This window comes from Mustela erminea, chromosome 11 (genome assembly GCF_009829155.1).
Source record: "Mustela erminea isolate mMusErm1 chromosome 11, mMusErm1.Pri, whole genome shotgun sequence".
NCBI lineage: Eukaryota > Metazoa > Chordata > Mammalia > Carnivora > Mustelidae > Mustela > Mustela erminea.
In genome coordinates this window covers 47222635-47241478 of record NC_045624.1, presented here as the reverse complement: position 1 = coordinate 47241478, position 18844 = coordinate 47222635, and the positions used below count along the sequence as shown (strand labels likewise).

Below are 18844 nucleotides of genomic sequence, written 5' to 3'. Positions count from 1 at the left end.
CAGCACCAAACTTCTCATGCAGTGCTACTTTTCTGTCTTAAATTTATTTTCTCTTTTGGTTTGTTTTCTTCCAGGAGCTGAGTTTGGTAAGAGCTCTACTTATGTGTTCACAAATGTGTTCACATCCCACTGTGAATGAGAACAGAGTAGGGCTTGGGAATGCTTGGGAGGAGGGGGCCAGTACAGTCAGACTGCGGTCCCAACATACGTAGCCAGAGAGATCTGATTTCCAGGCTCAACTCCTGGGTAAATAACAAGAATTTTATAATTCTTTTCCATGGGAATGAATATACCCATTTTACATTAGAGTAAGGTGAGGTTCAGAGATTATGTGACTTGCCCCAAGTCATACTGATAATGAATGGCAAGAGCCAAAACCAGAAGCCAGGCACCTACACTGCACTGTTCATGGGTCTAAGTGAATTTAACTTCACCAAGATTTGGTTTCTTCAGTTGTAAAATGGGGCAGTATCACTAGAAAATTCTTGAAGTCCTATTCCGCACTAAACAATGTTGTGATTTTTATAACAAGTTTAATTTTGAGAACTACTTGCAAGGCAGTTTCTTTGGAGACATAGTGCTACGTGTGTGGCTATGTGTAATTTCCTCCTTTGCACTAATCTTCCCAATAAATTGTTCTTTTATTGTCATTTTGCTGTATATCTTGTTGTTGGAGATTGAACAAGAAAAATACCTGAACAACAGCATAATAGTGAAAGATATAAAACAAGTCTGATGCAAGACGCCTAGAACAACTCTGTGGGAAAATGCAATTCACTGTCTTCTTTTCTAGCATTATCATCATTTTGGAGCTTACTTTGTGGAAGACTTGAAACAGAGGACTTTAGCTTATATCAATATTTAATGTTTTCCTAGATATCCTAGTTATCCTTGGATAAGGTGCCAAATAACTAGACAATGGGGGTTGAGAATATATGTTTCCCATAATACAAAATCCAATAATTAACTGTACCTCTCTGTACTTGTCTTAGCTTCTAATGGGGATTGGCTCAGTATTTCCTGTTCTTGGGACCAGAAACGGATGCCTTGCTGGCTCATCGCTGTCAGTTTACACGGAACCTGGGATGGAGTTAAAGAGAGTCCCAGGACTATGTGTAATCATTCCTTGGTGAATGCCAAAAGGGGTACTAACATGGGGAAGTGATTAGTCTTTGCTGTGCTCTGCAAGGTATGTGTGTTAGGAGAAATAAATCAGATAAAGAAGGTCTGATCCTTTGTAACAGGTAGGACACTTCGCTCTTTTGAAGACTGAGCATGTCCACTTAATGTGGCAGTGTCTCAAGTAGATATTTCTGATCATTTGTAGTTTTCATATTCTTAAGTACTGTGCCTAAAGTGTAAATAACTCTCATCTGAACTGATTAACAAGTATTTTCTGAGTTAAGAGGACTGTTATAGGAACTTGCAGATAGCCCATGGTACCCATTGCATATGCCATGTATTTATGTAATCGGACATCTTGGGATTCAAAAGATTAATTCAATAAGTTCTCTCATGTGTATTTTTCAATAATATTAAATCAAATAGATTTTTCTCTACAATAATTTTTTATATCCTTTCTAATGAGGATTGAGTTAAAGATTACATAAATTCTATGGACCTTTTGCCTTTGGTGGGATGAGAATAAAACATAAACAAACATTTAATTTGGTCTTGGATTTTGGATATAAAGGAAATCCTTGATATGAATTTCAGTTACATTCAGTTAAATTCTGTTTTAGTGAGGCACAGGGTGAAGCCAATGCTGGAGACTGAAAGCCATGGCTAGTGGGTCTGACTACCACTCACAAGTTCTTTGAAAAGACCCCATGACCTCTCTGGGCCCTACTTTTCCATCTTATAAAAATAAAGAATGAAACTAGATTGCTTGCTGAGTGCCCTCTTCTATCTCTTAGGAACAAATCTGTTTCTTTATCATGACTAACACTCTGCCCCAACACTGCTTGGCTGATACGGGTTGTGGAAGAAGAAACTCCATAAAATAGTTATGTTCAAATTTAGTAGGCAATCTAGTAATCCATTTGCCTTGTATGTTGTGCTTTGGGTAAATATTAATGTGAAATTCCTGTAGAGTAATAAACATTCTTAATGGTACCAGACACGTTTAAAAGAATTTGGAGTTTTATAGTTTCACCCCCTTTGGCAGAGTGCATTTGGGCTGGTGAATAGAGTGGTAAAGTCTGTAAAATGATAGGACCCTTGTGAGTGTGGGGTAGAGACATGCCGGCATGTGCTTGGGTTGCTTTTGCAGGGTTGCAGAACTTTGCAGAGAACAGATGGCCCCCAAACATCTTTGAAATGCCAGAAATGACTTCCCCAATAACCAGAGACCTATCGTATATTGGTTCAGATATGGTAATTCACAAACCAAATGCACAGCACTTCACAGCTGACCTCAAGTCTATTCTAAAAAACCCAGAAACATTTTTGACACAAGAATCATAATGACAAGTGCAACAAGAGACACCCATCATCAAGTCACCAAGCTACTGAACATATGTTAAATGGATAGTTTTGTTCTCAGAATCTGTAGGGGTTGGGGGCCAAGCATTTGGCAGACTCTCAGGGATCACTACGTAGCATGACATTTCTTCTCACTTTTCCCAGTGGCCTGCTTAAACTAAATATCTGAAGAGATAAAGTATAAGTTGTTAGATTAAAGAGAAGTAGAGGCTGCTCCCACTTCAGTATCATTTAGATTGTTTGAATGGAGCCATTCTGATGAACCTATAAATTTAGTGAAACCAAAGTCCACCTCTAACGTCTTTCTATAACCCTTTGCTGAGCCAAGGTATATTTTTAATGAAAAAACTTAAAAAAATGCAGCTTTATAGATGCATATTTCAAATTATAGCCTCTTAAAAACATTGGAATAATGAATTAAGAATGGGGCTACCCGGCTGTCTCAGTTGGGGGAGCATGCAACTCTTGATTTCGGGGTTGTGGGCTCAAGCCACATGTTGGGTGTAGAGATTACTTAAAGATAAAATTTTTTTTTTTTAAAGATTTTTGGTTTTTTATTTGAGAGAGTGTGAGAGCAAAAGAGATCACAGAGGGAGAGGGAGAAGCAGATTTCCCACTGAGCAGGGAGCCTGGTATGGGGCTTGATCCCAGGACTCTCTGAGATCATGACCTGAGCTGAAGGCAGATGCTAACTGACTGAGCCATCCAGGTGCCCCTAAAGATAAAATCTTTTAAGAAAATAAAAATAATCCCAACAAAACTGTACAGTGTTAAAGGAGAGGGGGAAATTTTAATGTCCAGTTATATCTAAATGAGATGTATGTGTGTGTGTACATTCATTTCATAATATTTTGCCTTATTGAAACATAATTTAAGCCGTTTGACATGTATGTTATTTTATTCAAAATGCTTGAAGGATTTTTCTGGGTGCGTTCTGTATATTCTTCATAGCATGGTTTTTCATGATGCCCCGAATGTCTCTATCATCTCCTCCTTACATGACAATGAACTATACCAGCACCTTGGAACTGTTTTTAAATAAGAGCCCCAGTGACAGACAAGTATAATAAGATTTGAAGAAAAAAAAAAAAAAACTCACATGGATTCACATTAGTTCCTTTACCTAGTTTTCAGAAAATTGAAACAATTTCCTCATTATCTAGAAAATGACCATTTGGCTGATGGATTACGTTTTCAGAAGGAGCCACTTTTTATTTCTCTGACCCCTTGACATCATTGGCATGTGGGATGAGATACTTAGGTGCTAATGCTGATGTCCCTGGAAGGTGGTGACAGCTGAATCTGAGAGCAGGGGAGGGAGAATCAACTCAGGTGGTGATTCCCTCCATGTGAGGAGGAGGGTGAATATTTCACAGGAAATTGGCTTTGCTACTAACCATGGGTTTGGGGCTTCACAGAAGAAGGATTTAATTTACCTGGAGATTCCAGTTTATAGTCACAGTATAGTGAGGGTGCGAGGGTACTCCCCTAGAACCCTTTCTCTCCCCCACCTTCCCTCCCTCTTTTCTCCCCATCTCCCCTAGAAAGAAAGGAGAAGACATCAAATTATTTGTGTCTGCCATTTGACCATGGCTCTGGCCAAAGGTCTGGAATGGGAGAGAGTTTAAAACTTTTAACTAAAAGAAAAATGAGAGAGGCAGAGAGAGAGAAAGAGAGAGATGTCAATTACTAGACATGTCCCAATACATCCTCATTGTGTGGATAGCTGCTGTTTATTTAATTTAACTCTGTAGTCAAGCACTTCATAGGAAACTAGAGGAGTGAGTTTGTCCAGATCTCTTTTGGCAAATATGTGTGTGTCTGTGTTTGTGTGTGGGAAAGAAAGAGAAAGAGAGACAGAGAGACGGAGGGACGGAGGGAGTGGGAGAGAGAAAGACAGAGAAGGGGAGAGAGAGAGAGAGAGAGAGAGAGAAAGAGATTTTTATAAAAAGAGTGTGTGAAACATTGGCTGCCCCACCAAAGCCACAGACAACCAATCTTATATTGAGTCCACCCTGTTCCATAATTATTACTGCCATTAGGAATAATTATTATTTGCTTCATTGAGTTGGCAGTTTGGAGGCTGCCTGAGACAGAGGCTTTTCACAGGAGCTGTAGCACACAAAGGACCAAGCAATCACCCACAAGTACTTCAACATGTTTGGACGACGTCCTTCTCTTGGTTCACTTCATTGGGTTTCGTACACATCGAGCTTCAAATTGAATGAAAAGTTCATCAGATACAAACCCAGCAGGAATGAGTGCCAGCACCCAGAAAGCTTTTTTTTTTTTTTTGATGAGGAATTCTTGGTTTTTCTCAAGTCTGGAGTTGAGCATTCCTTTCACACTGCTGTGTTCCTTTAATTAAAAATAGAAAAGTAAGTAATTGTAGAGTCTTCACTGAGAGACTGGGCTGGAAATGGTATGAGAGGAAAATGTGGAAGAGCAGGAGAAGCAGCAAGCTTATTTCAGAGGCAGAATCTTCACCACCTTAACGTCATTTTCCCCTGATTTGTTTTCACTCCTTGCGCACAAACTCTCCAGATTCCAGAGTCTGTATGGTTTCCTTTTCCCTTTGCCATATCCTTCTGAATCACCTGTGCTGTGGGCATCCCGCATGCCCTTCACAGCTAGAATGTGGCCAGGTATTTTGAATGAGTGATGTGCTCCCAACAGAATCTGTGTCTGGCAAAAGGCTCACCGGGTCATTAAAGTAAGAAGAGCATGACAAAATGTTCTTCCAGACGTTATTTTTCCCATAAGACTCCTTGGTTCCTTGCCAACATCTGTACCCGTCACAGGCCTGCGGGCACTTAAAGAGAGCAGCACACGCCCTCAAGTGTGGGGTATCTGTCCCTTCCCCTTAAGCTCTTCCTTGTATAGTGGCTGCTTGTAGCAAAAGCCGCTGATTCAGACCCCTCAGGAGCCTCCTAAAAGCTGCTGATTCAGAAGAAGAAAAAAACCGCCAGCAGCTTCCATTTGACACATCAGGCCTGACACAACTGAGTGAATGTCAGCTTTGTTTCTCCAGACACCCAAATAGTCTGCTGTCCATCCCGAAGCCAACCAAGATTCCTAGGCAGGGTCAGGGAAGACCAGGGCGACCTTGCGGGACATGCGGGAGATGCCGTGTCTGTGGGATAAATACTCCTCAGTCAGTCAAGAATGGGAGTAACTGGGTACACACATTCTCCAAGATGTTGTGCCCCAGTGGAGTGAGTAAGAGGAATCCCCTCCCCTATCCTAGGCATTGAAAAGTGACTTCTATTATAACACATCATTAAATGGCTTCCTTGGGTGAACGCCCCTGTGTGAATAAGAAACAAGTCAGTTTCACTGCAGTGATTTTCAGGGATTTGTGATCCTGGACATTATATGTACGAAAACTATTTAGAGGGAAAATTTTACAAAGGAGCATTCCTGTCCTGGTTTTCATAAAAGATGGCAAAATAGTACTGTAAAGATAAAAGAAATCCAACACTTTCTTCATAGTAGTAAAGCTTGTCTTCGGGTAAGTTTTCCTGCTAGGGTAGAGTTGCTGCTTTTTCGTTTGTCATTTGTTTTAGGGATTTAGGGGAGAGAAAGACCAGGGAAATGGTCTTCATTGGCATGGATTTTAATTAAGGTGGAACCTTAATTTGTTCATTTTCAGTGGTAACCTTCACGAGGAACCACGTCTTTACAAAGCTTTGTGGAGCGTGTTGTTTGTATCAGTCCTTAATAAAGTCCCACTGTTACTTTTTTAATTCAGAGTTCCTGTTGTACCAAGTCTTATCATGGGCAGTGCTTATTTTAAGGATATTTCTGTAGAAAGCATTTGATCCGTTGTGTTTTAGTATTGGATTTCTCTAGAAAGATGGGAGTTTTCTAAAGTCTCGTTTTTTAATTGGTTTTTATAGTGATGGGTCCGATGTTTCTTCTACTGAATGCTGTCTCACCACCTATTGACTTAATTTTAGGTCCTTTTCTAGAGTTAAGCAATGAAAAGAACCTGCACGTTTTGTTAATTGTTCCAGAATGTGGTGTGTGTGGTGAGTTTTTAGGGAGCTTCCAAACAGAACTAGGCACTGTCAGAAATGACCATCACACTAGACAGCAGACCCCAAGGGAGAAGAGGTGACATCACAGTCTGATATATGATGACATCAGGGAAATAGATTTTTTTCTCAGCTGCACAGAGATTTTTTTATTTAAAAACAAAACAAAACAAAACCGCCTACTCTAAAAGATGAGCAGATAGACCCCAGTACGTTATAGTGTGATATCTACATGCATGTTATGAAGATAAGTTATTAGGATAGAAACAGCTAGAATCCACTACGCTGGGCCCTGCAGAGCCTGCTTCAGGCTGCCAAGGTTAGGGAGGTTAGGGAGGTGGAGTTCGGCCCGGTAAGCAGGCACCCTATCTCCCAGGTATTCCTTTACCCAGAACACCTCCACATTTTTTCACCTAGTCAAGTTTCTACCTAATCATTTCTTTCAATAAAGGCTCCTGCAGAAAGAAAGAAGTTTGAATGGTATAGAATTAAGAGATCCTTTACTCTTTATGCACTATGAGAGAAAAAGTGGAGTTAGGAGCATGCTTTCATAGGTACTACCCTGAAGACCAGCTTCCTAGAGAAGAAGTGATACCGTCACCATCATGGAAAAGAAATGGGGTTGGGAAAACAAGCCACGGTTTCTGGAGTGATGGGGGAAGAGTAAAACATGAAAGGACTTTCAGCAACTGGTTGGGAAGGAAGAAAATTGTCAAAAGGAAAACCTAAAGCCTTCATGGGAATTTGTACATTTTAATCTCTCAGGAAAAGGTAGAACAACAACAACAAAGGAAGTCAGATTGTTTCAATTCACTGTTCCAGCAGGATACATTAACATGTGGGAGCATACGGTCTGAAGTCCTGAGAACCCGCAGCCCAGAGAGGCAATGTCACAGCCGGCAGGGGGGGCTCGGTCGCCTGGGCCTCACCCTCCATCTTCCATCTGTAGACCTTCACTCTTGCACCATTGAAGTTGAGCTCTCCAGGATTTCACTACTATTTCTCTTCACAACCTCACTTTGCCCACAGTCCAGTCTGAACTCTGCCTCTTGGCATCCCTAGAAGAATAAGTATGTGTCTCTGATTTCTTCCCCCTCCACAGGCTCAGCAGGTCCTATGTCTTAGGCAAGATTCAGTGATTTCTACCTTTAGTTACCATATGTGTCCCCCAAAAGATCTGTTGAAACCTTAACCCCCAGAACCTCTGAATTTGACCTTATTTGGAAATAGGATATTTGTCGATGTCATCAAGTTAAGATGAGGTCATATTGGATTAGGCTAAACCCTATACCCAGTGATGGCTGTCCTTAGGAGAAGGTCATGTGAAGACACAGGGAAAGGGCCGTGTGACAGCAGAGGCAGAGACTGGAGTGATGTGGTTGTAACTCAGAGAGAGACAAAGTTTGCCAACAACAACCGGAAGCTAGGAGAGAGCCATGGAATAGATTGTCCCTCGAAGCCTCCAGAAGGAAGGTAGTGCTAACTACCTCAATTTCAGACCAATACCCTCCAGAACTCTGAGAGAATAAATTTCTGTTGTTTTTAAACCATCCAGTCTGTGGCAATTTGTTACAACGGTCCTAAGAAACCAATGCAAGTTTTCATGTAATTATAGACCTATTTGTTTTGCCAATAGAATTGTGGTAAAAAACAAAAACAAAACAACAAAAAAACAACTATCACTTTATTCTCCTTTATTCAGCTCCATCAGATGTGCAGATATAAACATCAAGAGAGAAAAAAAATGCTAAGAGTAAAAATTCTACTACTCTGGAGAACTGGTATCTTGGAGTTGGGACCAGTGTTGTGGGATACCTCCCAATTCTCCATTTGTGAGGAAAGGGAATGAAGAAGCCTTCTCTAAGTCAAACAGATCTCATTAATGTCTTCTGATGAAAGATGTCATTAGAGATACATTTTTACCTGGGCTGCCCACCTACACAGCCATAAAAATCCACTCTGAGGTAAATGGAAGAGCGTGGGGATTTTCTTTAACCATTCTTCCTCCGCTCAGTGGTCTCTGCCGGATTCTGAAGGATGCACTTTTTGTCCATTAAGCTGTCTACCCCCATCATTTGCAATGAATGAGAGATCAGCATTGTTCATAGGTGTGAAGGCTTCTAAAATCAACCTTCCAGAAGTTTTTAGGAGCCGATGACGTTCCCTGAACCCTGAAGGCCAGGGTACCAGTGACTGGTCGGAGGAAGGATAGCCCAGGCTGATGGGTTTTGTTTTCGTGCACGTGTGTGTGTATCTGTCTGTCTTCAGACTAATTCCTTTTAGCCCCTTAGCCAGCAGGCTAGTGCTCGTTTTCATGACTGATCAGGGTTTTAGCTGCTGTTCTCCTAATACATGTTTTTGAAAAAGGAAGTGACACATGTGGCAGCAGTGTTCTTTTGATCTGTTCACTTTTCTTAATTCTTCTTGAAGCATCCTTCTGCCTCCTTCTCTGGCTCTGAGCGATTTAAAGGAAAAACCCTGGAGTTTATATGCTCCGAGAAACCTAATGCTCCGAGAAATCCAATAAAGCCCACACCGCCAGCATTGTGGTGGGGGGTGAGGGGTACGAGATGACCACCCAGAGCGAGAGCCCAAGTGGGAGGGTATTAAAGGCAAGTAGACACATACCTTCGTGAGGCTGCCTCGAGGTAGGGGTCATCAGGCTGCAGACACCTGTGAAAGTGGGACTCTACTAACACTTACTTTGGATGTTAGAAAACTCCATGTTTTCCATCAGGGAAGTCTGTTCACCCCTCAGTGAATGAATACAGAGCTCTCTTCTTGCCCACCCCCTCACCCTGCCCTTAGTAGCTTTTGGTTGGAATTCTTACCTCTTAGGAACTTTGTATTTTTGGATCCAGAGCCATCCTGGGTTTCCTTTTTCTTAACGGTCTCATCAAATCATGATGCCACCTTGATTTCTTTAGTGTTTTTAATAAACCAGAAAACCAAAGCAAAGCCCTTGGCCAAACCACTGAGCTGATGCGAAGTGACACCACCCAGAGCTCACGCCGCTTGCGGTCTTCATTCTTATTGGCTGGAACTCGGGCTGGGCGTTTTCCAAACACATGTTTCTATCGGAGTGTGGGGGTGCCGAGTCCCGATGAAAGCGCCATCCGTGAGCATGGTGGCAGCTAGGGTGGGCAGAGAAAGGGAGGACGCAGAGTTCCCCAGAGCAGCTCAGAACTCTAGGAAGGATCCAGAATGTTCTTAAGATTTTTGTAGAGTAATAATAACCACGAAGAAACTTCCTGCAGTTCAGCCCAGTGAAAGCAACCGGGTCATTGTCCCTGCCAGCCCTCTGACAACCCCTGTTTCTCCCGTGCTAGGATCTAACGTTGAACCCTTCATGGGGCTTAGTCTGTCCTTCCATAGCTTTCTCAGTTTCATAAGAAGTAGAGAATAATCAGGGTGAAGAAACAGGGTCAGGATAATTGAATCACATTCACCAGCAAGCGTTTTCCTTTGGCATGATAAAGAGAAGTAGGGAGTCATCATGAATCTCTGACTTTGAATGACTTTAAAAAATCAGCCTAAACACAAAATAAGTTTTAATTTCCTGAGTCTTCTAAAAAGTGGCTTGTAAGCAAACTTCAGTAAGAATCAGGTAGCAACACGTGGGAAAGAATGGGACACCCCAGCGTGGCCTCAGGTGTGTTTGTCCATCCCACAAAACTGCCTTCTGGTTTAGCATCACTCTTCCCATCTGCCTGACTCATGAGGGCTTCCATCTAGAGTGCCTGGCAGCACACCCCCGTAGGGCGTTCCTGATGGGAAAAGGCCAGAGCTGGTGTGGACGGAGTGGTCCAGCCATTGCTTCCGGCAGCGAGCCTCTTGGGGCGTCATGAACCCCGATTACGGGACCCACCTCAAATGTTACAGTAAAAAGTAGATTGCTAAATGCATAGGTTTCTAAATATTCAGTTCTGTATTTATATTGGGCTTTATTCCTCCCAAAAAAGGGATTTGAGGAGACTTGAAGTACATAGAACAAACTTAAATACATGAAAATCTATGGAAGAAAGGAAGTGGTGTGAGAGAATTCTTAGACTGGATGAGACGGTTTGCTGCTGATGACCTTTGTCATGAGTGCTGCCATCTTTTAAGCAAAATTCGTGTCTGCGTCTGTCTATGCAGAACACTTCCTCCATGAGTCACAGACTTTGAGGGAAGCACTGAAGCTTGCCCAGGTCCTGCGGTGGATTGTTGGGGTGTACGCTCGGGGCTGGGCATCAGCAGCGCGCCGTTTTGGACCACGTGTTAATGAGCACTGAAAGAGCAGGCCAAAGGTAGCAGGATTCTTCAGGAGTTAAAAAAAAAAAAATCAGTTTGGTGAAACTAAGCAGGCCATTGTAGAGGTGGATCGGGAGGAGGGTGGGAGAGGAGGGCAGACTCATATTAAAATCCTGATATAAAGTTCTAAGTGACGAATAAGAGGCTTAAATACATAAGGAGCAAGGCTAAATTTGGACCAATTTCCTGTGAAATCTCTTGTGTAATATTTTCAATTTGTGCTTGTTTAATGTGGTTTATTTTCCTAAGGTTCACGGTATAGGTTTTAAATTCAGCCTTGACTACACACATGTGTCGAGAGGTTATAAAACAAGAGCCAGCTCAGACCAGTCTCCAACTGGATACCCTTTGGTGGAAAACATTACCTCCTTTTCAGTACCTAAAGTTTCTTCACAGGCCCTGAGTTCGTCTTTTCCCCATCCAACTCCCCAACTTGTTTTCCGTCACCTGGTTTCACCAGGACATAGTTGGTTTTGTTAGTTCACCTAAGGATGCTACAGGGCCCCTTCCATCCCAGTCTGGACTCCAGGGTTATTTAGGGAAGGCCTCTGGACCCAGATTCTTGACACAAAAGAATAATTCCACCCTTCTAATAAAAGTAGAGAAACTGCCTTAGGCTTTCCAGAGGCCTCTGATTTGTGGTACAAGGTTCACGTTTTGGCCTCTAATGTCCTAGATAATTCCTTCTCTAGGATGGGGCCATTACCTGTAGAGCAGTTTCTGATGACTTGGATGTAGTACCAAGGACCTGTATGTCAAAGACCTTAACAAAACTAGATGGGATCTCTGTTGTTCATGGCACTTAACTGTATCAGACCTTGTGTTATAGCTACCTGGTGTTCGTCTTAGACCTTAAAATAAATATCATGGCATATTCATTTTTATGTCTCCTACAACACCTAACACTTTACATAATATGCAGGACTATATGAGTGAAAGTGCACTTATGCCTTTGGGTATGGAAGGGTTGAAAAGCGACATCGTGTATATGCAGACTTCCCTCATTTAAATAGTAAGAGAGCTATAGGAGAGATAATGAGCTGTACAAGTGTTTCTAGTGTTTCTTTCCATCTTTGCAGTGCCTGGGTGGTTCAGTCGGTTACACGCCAGACTCTTGGTTTTTGCTCAGGTCACGATCTCACGGTCGTGGGATCAAGGCCCGCATCAGGCTCTGCACTGAGCATGGAGCCTGCTTAAGACTCTCTCTCCGCTCCCTGCCCTCCCCCACTCCTGTCCCCACTTGTACATGTGCCTTCTCTCTCTAAAATAAATACATAAATGCATAAATCGGTGTTTTTATCTTCTTTACTACCACTCAACAAAATATTTTCATTCAGTCAGTCATTTTTCCATTCGACAAACATCAATTATTAAGGACATGTTTTGTCTGAGGGTCCATGAGCCTTCCAACTGTAGGTTGCAGGACCAAAAAGGACCATTTACAGTTCCAGCTCTCATTTCCAGCTCTGCCTATGCCACTAGGTGCAGTGACGTGGAAATCCTGCCTCTTCTCCTTGCCTCCACTATGTAGTTGTTTCTTCTGGGCCTGAGAGGCTTTCTCAAGATTGTGGATCTGGGCTCAAAGTCGTCAAGAAACTGTTCTCCAAGTTGCTGTTTTCCCTGGAAGGGGCATGTAATTACTGGCTCATGCTGGCTTTCTGACCCCGGATATAGTTTCTCTTTTCTCACCTGCCTGCTCACTTTCTACAACTTAAGTGTGGTGCCAGGAAACCAGCAGCGCAGGAACGTGAGCCTCACTCTGTGATCACTCACCTTATCCCCTGATGTTCTGTTGCGAACATTTTCAAATATAAGAAGCTTAAAGAATCACTACCTCGATTCTACTATTCCATATCACCACTACACGTGCTTTGTCGTATAATTTATATACTTAACCTGTCCTCCATTCATGCGTCAATCCATCTTATCTTTCGAAACATGTCAGAGTAGCTTGCAGATTTCCCCCCTCCCCCGAGCACTTGAGTGTCTGTATCACTACAAGGCTCATGATATGTTTAAGGTTCTTTTTTGTTGTTCAGGTTTATAGAGAGTGAAGGCACAGATCCCCAGTGTATTCATGGCCACTTTTAATGACGGATGTGATTTTCTTTCTTGGCTTTTCTCATTATCAATAACTAATCATGAAGATAAAAAATATTCTGTGATGTCTAAAGTTAGCACATTTAGGTGGTGAGTATTCACAAAGTTTTTTCCTCTCCCTGGCCATGTTTATTCGAGTCAGGAAGGAGCAGAAAGAGAACAGGAGTATGAGGCTTCCATGTTCAAGGTCTCGTTTTGCAGACAGACTACCTGAGCTCCTTCTACCATCTCTGTAGTCACCTCCTTCTTCCCGTCTTAAGTCCCTTGTTGCTGCAACAAGAGGAGAGACAGTGTGTGTGGCGATAGGGGACATGAATGAGTTTTGGCACCATAGAACCTAAATTCAAACTCAAGTTCCCTTGACCTTGGGCAAGTTACATTTAATCCCTCAGTGCCTCTATTCCCTCATCTGTTAAAATGGAGGTAATATTGTCCTCCAAGGTAGTGATGATTCAGTAAGATAATGGATATAATTTATCTGGCACATAGTATGGCCTCAGTGACACTAACGATTTTTACTGCCCTTCAAATATCAGGAAGTGGGTGGCCAGAGGTTAAGTGTATATGTGTGTGTAGTTAATTTAGAAGGGATTCAGTACTTTTCAGAGTACCAAAATGAGTCTTTTGAATGATCAATGAACTTCTGAGGAAATACTAAGCTGTGCATTCCCCACCCCCACTGTTTTAATGGAAATGAACACTGTGTAATATCAACTGAGAAGTCTCCTTTTACCTCAGAAAGGAAAACCCCTGGATTTTCCTCACAAGGTCCCTGTCCTGTGTCCCCAGAGTCATGCCTTAGTAAGGGAAGAGCAATGGCCAAAGGATATCATGTTTCCTCTACTTGGTTCCCAGGGCTTCCTTTGAAGCTTGAAATCACAAGGTGGTTTCTTTTTTGCTCAAGCTTAATACCATCCCTTCAAGTAGTAGGCTTAGAACTCAGGAGTCTTCTTGGCTTCTCCTCTCTATGGCTTCTACTTTAGGCCAGCCACACATTGGCTGGATTTTCCTCTCTCTTTCCCTACCAAGCCTCACCTTTCACAGCAGCTTGTGTGGTAACCCTGCTTATGATACTCAGACATTTGTAGATTTCTGTAAGTCTTGTGATTATTTCTTAGAAACCAATGTGGGGAAAGTTCAGCCTTTTCTAGGAACTAAAAGACAGTTACTTCTTGCTTCCACTTTGCCTTCAGAAATGATAAAGGGACAAGTGTGAAGCTGTGGAAGCTCTTCCAGAAGGTGAACAAGGTCCAAGTAAGACTGGCCACAAAGTACCATCAAGAGGGACCCAAAGAGGGACAATCTGAGTCAGAAAAGGACAGATATTAGGCATAATGGATTGTGGGTTATAGGGAAGGGAAAGTTGCAACTCTGACATGTCCCTGATGCTATATTAGCCACTTCCCAGCAGTCTGTGCGTGGGACCTGCGTGCCCTGCGCGTGCCAGATGCTAGCTAGCTAGGTCAGCACGTTGAAGAAGCCCGGAGACCGTGTGCTGCAGTTTCCACTGAGCTGAGTTCAGACGGTCACACATGGGATGGAGTATGGGACAGCAAGGGCAGTGCTGGTTCTGAAACTGGAGTTGGAGCAATTCGGGTCCCTCAGCCCCTTCAGCTTAGTCTTATCAGATCAGGCCGTCACGGAGCAGATAGACAGGTAAGTCTCGGGGACCTCTGAACCCAATTAAAGTTATACCACAAAGAAATCAAACTCATGTGGTTTGCATTTCAGAAAGCTACATTTGGTGGGCTGTTCCTGTTTTAATTCGGTAACCTAATGCAGACCATGTGAACATTTGAAACGCTTTTAACAGTTAAACCAGCTCAAATAACACAAAACCAGAGCAGCAATAAAGAATGAATTAAAGCTGATTGCAACTGTGGCCAACATAATTTTTTTCTTGCAAAGAACTTGGGCGGCAGTGGAGGGGGGGATAGAATGCAGGACCAGTGGGGGACGAGTCCTGTACCCCCACTTTCAACTTTGAGTAAAGCAGTGGGCACTTTGACTTCTTTTATTTCTTAAGCAAATGTTTGAAACAGATTAACTTAGAAGGTGTACTTAAATCTTGAAGGGATTTTGGATGAAGGAGCAAAGAGGGGTTGATATCCTTTAGAACTGACAGCTTGTTAGTTAGTAGCCCTGTCTAAGACAGTTAGCTCAGCGGGCAAGGGCACGGTGCTAAACCTTCCAGAGGTCAAGAGTTCAACCCTGCATGGGTCACTTAGCCTCCTACTGGAGGAGACGGAACAGCAAACCTGTTTGAGTGCCACAGTCTGTACCTCCCACATGTCTCCAAAGGGTGACCCAGGAATGAGAACTGAGACAACAGTATTGTGCCCCTCCACGTACACTCGTGTTGCTTACCTGACCGAGCTGCTGAATCCCTCTGTGTCTCAGTTTTCTCTTTCTTAAAATGGGGATACAGTTACAGTTCCTATTTTAGAGTTGGGAGACTGAGGCAAAGGGGAATTAAATTCCTTCCTCAAGGTCACATAGATAATAAAATGGCAGGGCTCGTCTCCCGGCCCAGGTAGTCCAGTATGAAGAACGTCAACATGACTGCAATATACCACTCTAGCAAGTCATACATTTCAGGGACAAATCTAGTCACTGCTGATGAGAGCAAATGGTATGAGCCTCAGCGGACGTCTTAGCCTCTCGCCGAGAGAGCCTTGACCTTGGTGGCAATGCAACCAGACTTACCACCGTGGGCAGCATAGGTGTACAGTTGTAGTTCCCTTCTTGTTGGTTGAGTTGCAATTTGTACACACATAGAAGATACCTCCAGAAGAGCGATCGTGTGCTCCATCAGTGGATGAAGACATTTCTGTGAATAAAATCTAGCAATAATGGTGACTGTGCATGGGATTTACTTCCATGTAATTCCAGTTACTTGATGGGAGAGCCCTGGAATCTGACAGATGTTGCTTGGTCCCAACCCCATGAGATGTGCCTCAGGTGACAACTGACCACCTGCCACATTTCCCAGAATGTGCTGACTTTGTCAGACATCCAAAGAAATGAGGGAGGAAGGACCCATTAATTTCGGGTCCATTAGCAACTGAAAGCCTGCCAAGCAGGAAGGAGTAAAGCTACAGGAAGAAACTCCATTCGCAGACACCTGAGAGGTTATCACCAGCCTCAGGGAGCCGGGTAACCACCGGTGAGTGAAGGGGTTCCACTGAGCCCCTGAATGCAGGTTCCTCTCCTAGTGGTGGGAAGCCCGTTTGTCAGTCTCTTCTGCAGGCAGTGTTAAGTTCACCCGTCTGTCTCTCACAGGCACTCCTCTCCTGAGGATGAGAAGTCTGCCAACTTTGCCCTTATACAATGGAAACTGGTATCAGTGTTGCCTGCTTGAAACCTTAAACAATATCTAAAATTAGGAAGAATAAATAAAAAGGTAAATCTTATCAGTGGTTTCTTTCTCTTAAGGTCAAATTGTTAATTAAAGAAAGTATCTTAGACCAGGTAATTATTTTCACAGCCCTGTTCTGTTATTAGTGGGGAGAAGTGGGTTCAGACACTCAGGGAATGTGATGCCTGTTTGACTTGAAGGTAAAGGAAAATCTAGTTACCTCCCTCTGCAACTCTGGTTACAAGGATTACAGCCCACTTCACTCTCTTTAAGGTCTGGATAAACATAGACTGCCTGGTCTCCAAAACATTCCTCAGGTTATTGGTCTAGTTACAATGAACTCTCTAGAAAAGTTTCAAGTTCTCCTGATTTCCCCAGGCCAACTCTGCCCTCTTTCTGTGGTATACCTGTGTGTCTTTTAACACGTCACTTACCCAGCTAGATGGGGCATGTGATGTACCTGGAGCTCTGTAGACAATAAGTAAATAATTATTGAAGAGTACACCTGGTGAATAGAGCAAGGCAGACTAAAATCCTGATTGACATTATAGATAAAAATCCATTTTCTGCCTAATAAATTTTTTTTCATCTCAGACTCTATTTCAGCATCCACTGTCAGTTGGCCCAACCTGTGACAGGATCCTTCATACATATGAGGCCCAGCTAACCAAATCCTTGATGTACAAAGAGTTTTAAATTACGTCTTCCTCCTTATTCTGTTTTATCTGCTAGAATTTAAAATTTCTGTTAAACAGTGTCTACGAGCCACTCTAGTTACATAAGGACACAGCATTCTCTGAACTTTATATGGTTCAGGAACATGAGTTGCCAAAGATCTCTTTACACCCTACTTCAGTCCTTGAACAACCTTCATTTTTAAAAAAATTTTGTTTTTTTAGTATTTGTCATTCAAAAAATATTTCTTGAGCACCCTACCCTCCAACCCCACATCCAATGTCTATGCTCTCTATGAAAAAATATATTTTATATATTATACATATCTATTTTATATAGTTTTATAGATGTAAATAAATAATAAAAACATTATGTTATCTATATATTTATTTGTCATTATGTGCCAGGCATGGTGCCGGGCTCTGTGGAAAGTAATGGAGAGAAATATAAATTGACTTGATCAAAGAATGCACAGTCCCATGAGGGGGTGATGGGCATTAATTGAATATTTATACAAATGCCTTAAAATTGTAACCCTCTAAAGCCTGTTGTTATGGAACCATCTAGTAGAGGAGCTTGACTTTTCTAGGAAGATCAGGGAAATTTTTCTGAAAATTTTTGAAAGTTGGGGGTATCACCATCCCATAGTAATCAGCTCACTCAAACTTTACGGTGGTTTTGGAGACTATCTATCTAAATAGATGAATGGCCACTCAGTGGTATAATTTAAAATAAAGTATTAAATAGTTCAACAGTTCTTTCTTTTTCTACCTCAAGTTGCATGGTATACCTGCTTTCCTTGGTGGGTTCTGCTTATATCTCACACTTTACATAGCAAGCACTCAGCTGTGCAAAAATGATAAATCACTTTAAACTTTAGCCAAGGTCTGAATGAAAAGAGGCCTCCTCTTTCTACTTCTCAAGCCTTCCCACCAACGTGGTCTTAATTTCAAAGCTGGTGATGAAGATTGAACATGGAAAAAGGTCTGGCTTATGGCTTTTCTTTTGGCAGCAGCAACCTTGGGAATAATTTAGAGATCATATTTCAGACCTATTTTGCACACCATCAAAGCGAAGGGGATAGGAACTGATGCTTTTGAAATTGGAGGGGCCAGGCCAGTTTTCATGTTACTCCCGTTGAAGTTCTCTGGCGTCACAAGTTCAGCAGACGGATATCGTACGCCTACCTCTGGTATGGTGTTCTGGGTTCCTTGGGAAATACAATCCTTGGCCTCACTTTCATCATGCCTACCACAGCGTTTAGGCCAAGACCTCCTAAATCACAACGTCATGCAGCCCGCTCTAACTGGTAGACCTAAGCATTGGGATTTCAATGACCCCTCCCAAAGGGGCCACTTTTCTGACTGGAAGATTCTTCTCAGAGATAATATAGTACAATTTTTATGAGACTTTGTGGTGTGCAACAGCTCCATGGAATATGATGAGTGAATGTGTGATGATGAGTGTGCACTCCCTCCAAATTGCTTTTACTAAATATTCAAGCAGCCATGACAGTGGGAGCAGAATTAAAGGTGATCACTTCAAAGTCAGAGATGCTCTAAATAAAACAAACGAAAATTTTACTCTTTCCAAAGGGCAAAGAGAGGAGCCAACCACCCTGAATATTTCAGCACTGAATTTCTTGTGTTGCATATATTATAAGAAAAGTACGATCTACCCTGCAACTTATTTCCATAACAGCACTCTGGGATCCAAAAGAAGTGAGTCACAGATGCTTAGAAGCATCTCAATTGCTCACTTTGAACAGTACATATTAAATTATTGAAAGGAGGATGCACTAGGATTGTTTCTTACTATCATCCTGTTGAGCTAAAGCAAGTTTTTTTGGTCACATGTGTAGTCTTTTGAATAGGTTAAGAGCATGAACTTATAGCAG

General features: G+C 42.4%; 1 protein-coding gene across 3 annotated transcripts in view; it reads left to right on the top strand.

Annotated features, from left to right (window-relative positions):
* Nucleotides 1–18844, top strand: part of CREB5 (cAMP responsive element binding protein 5) — a 403227-nt gene that overhangs the window by 160423 nt on the left and 223960 nt on the right. The gene's annotated exons all lie outside the window — the stretch shown is intronic.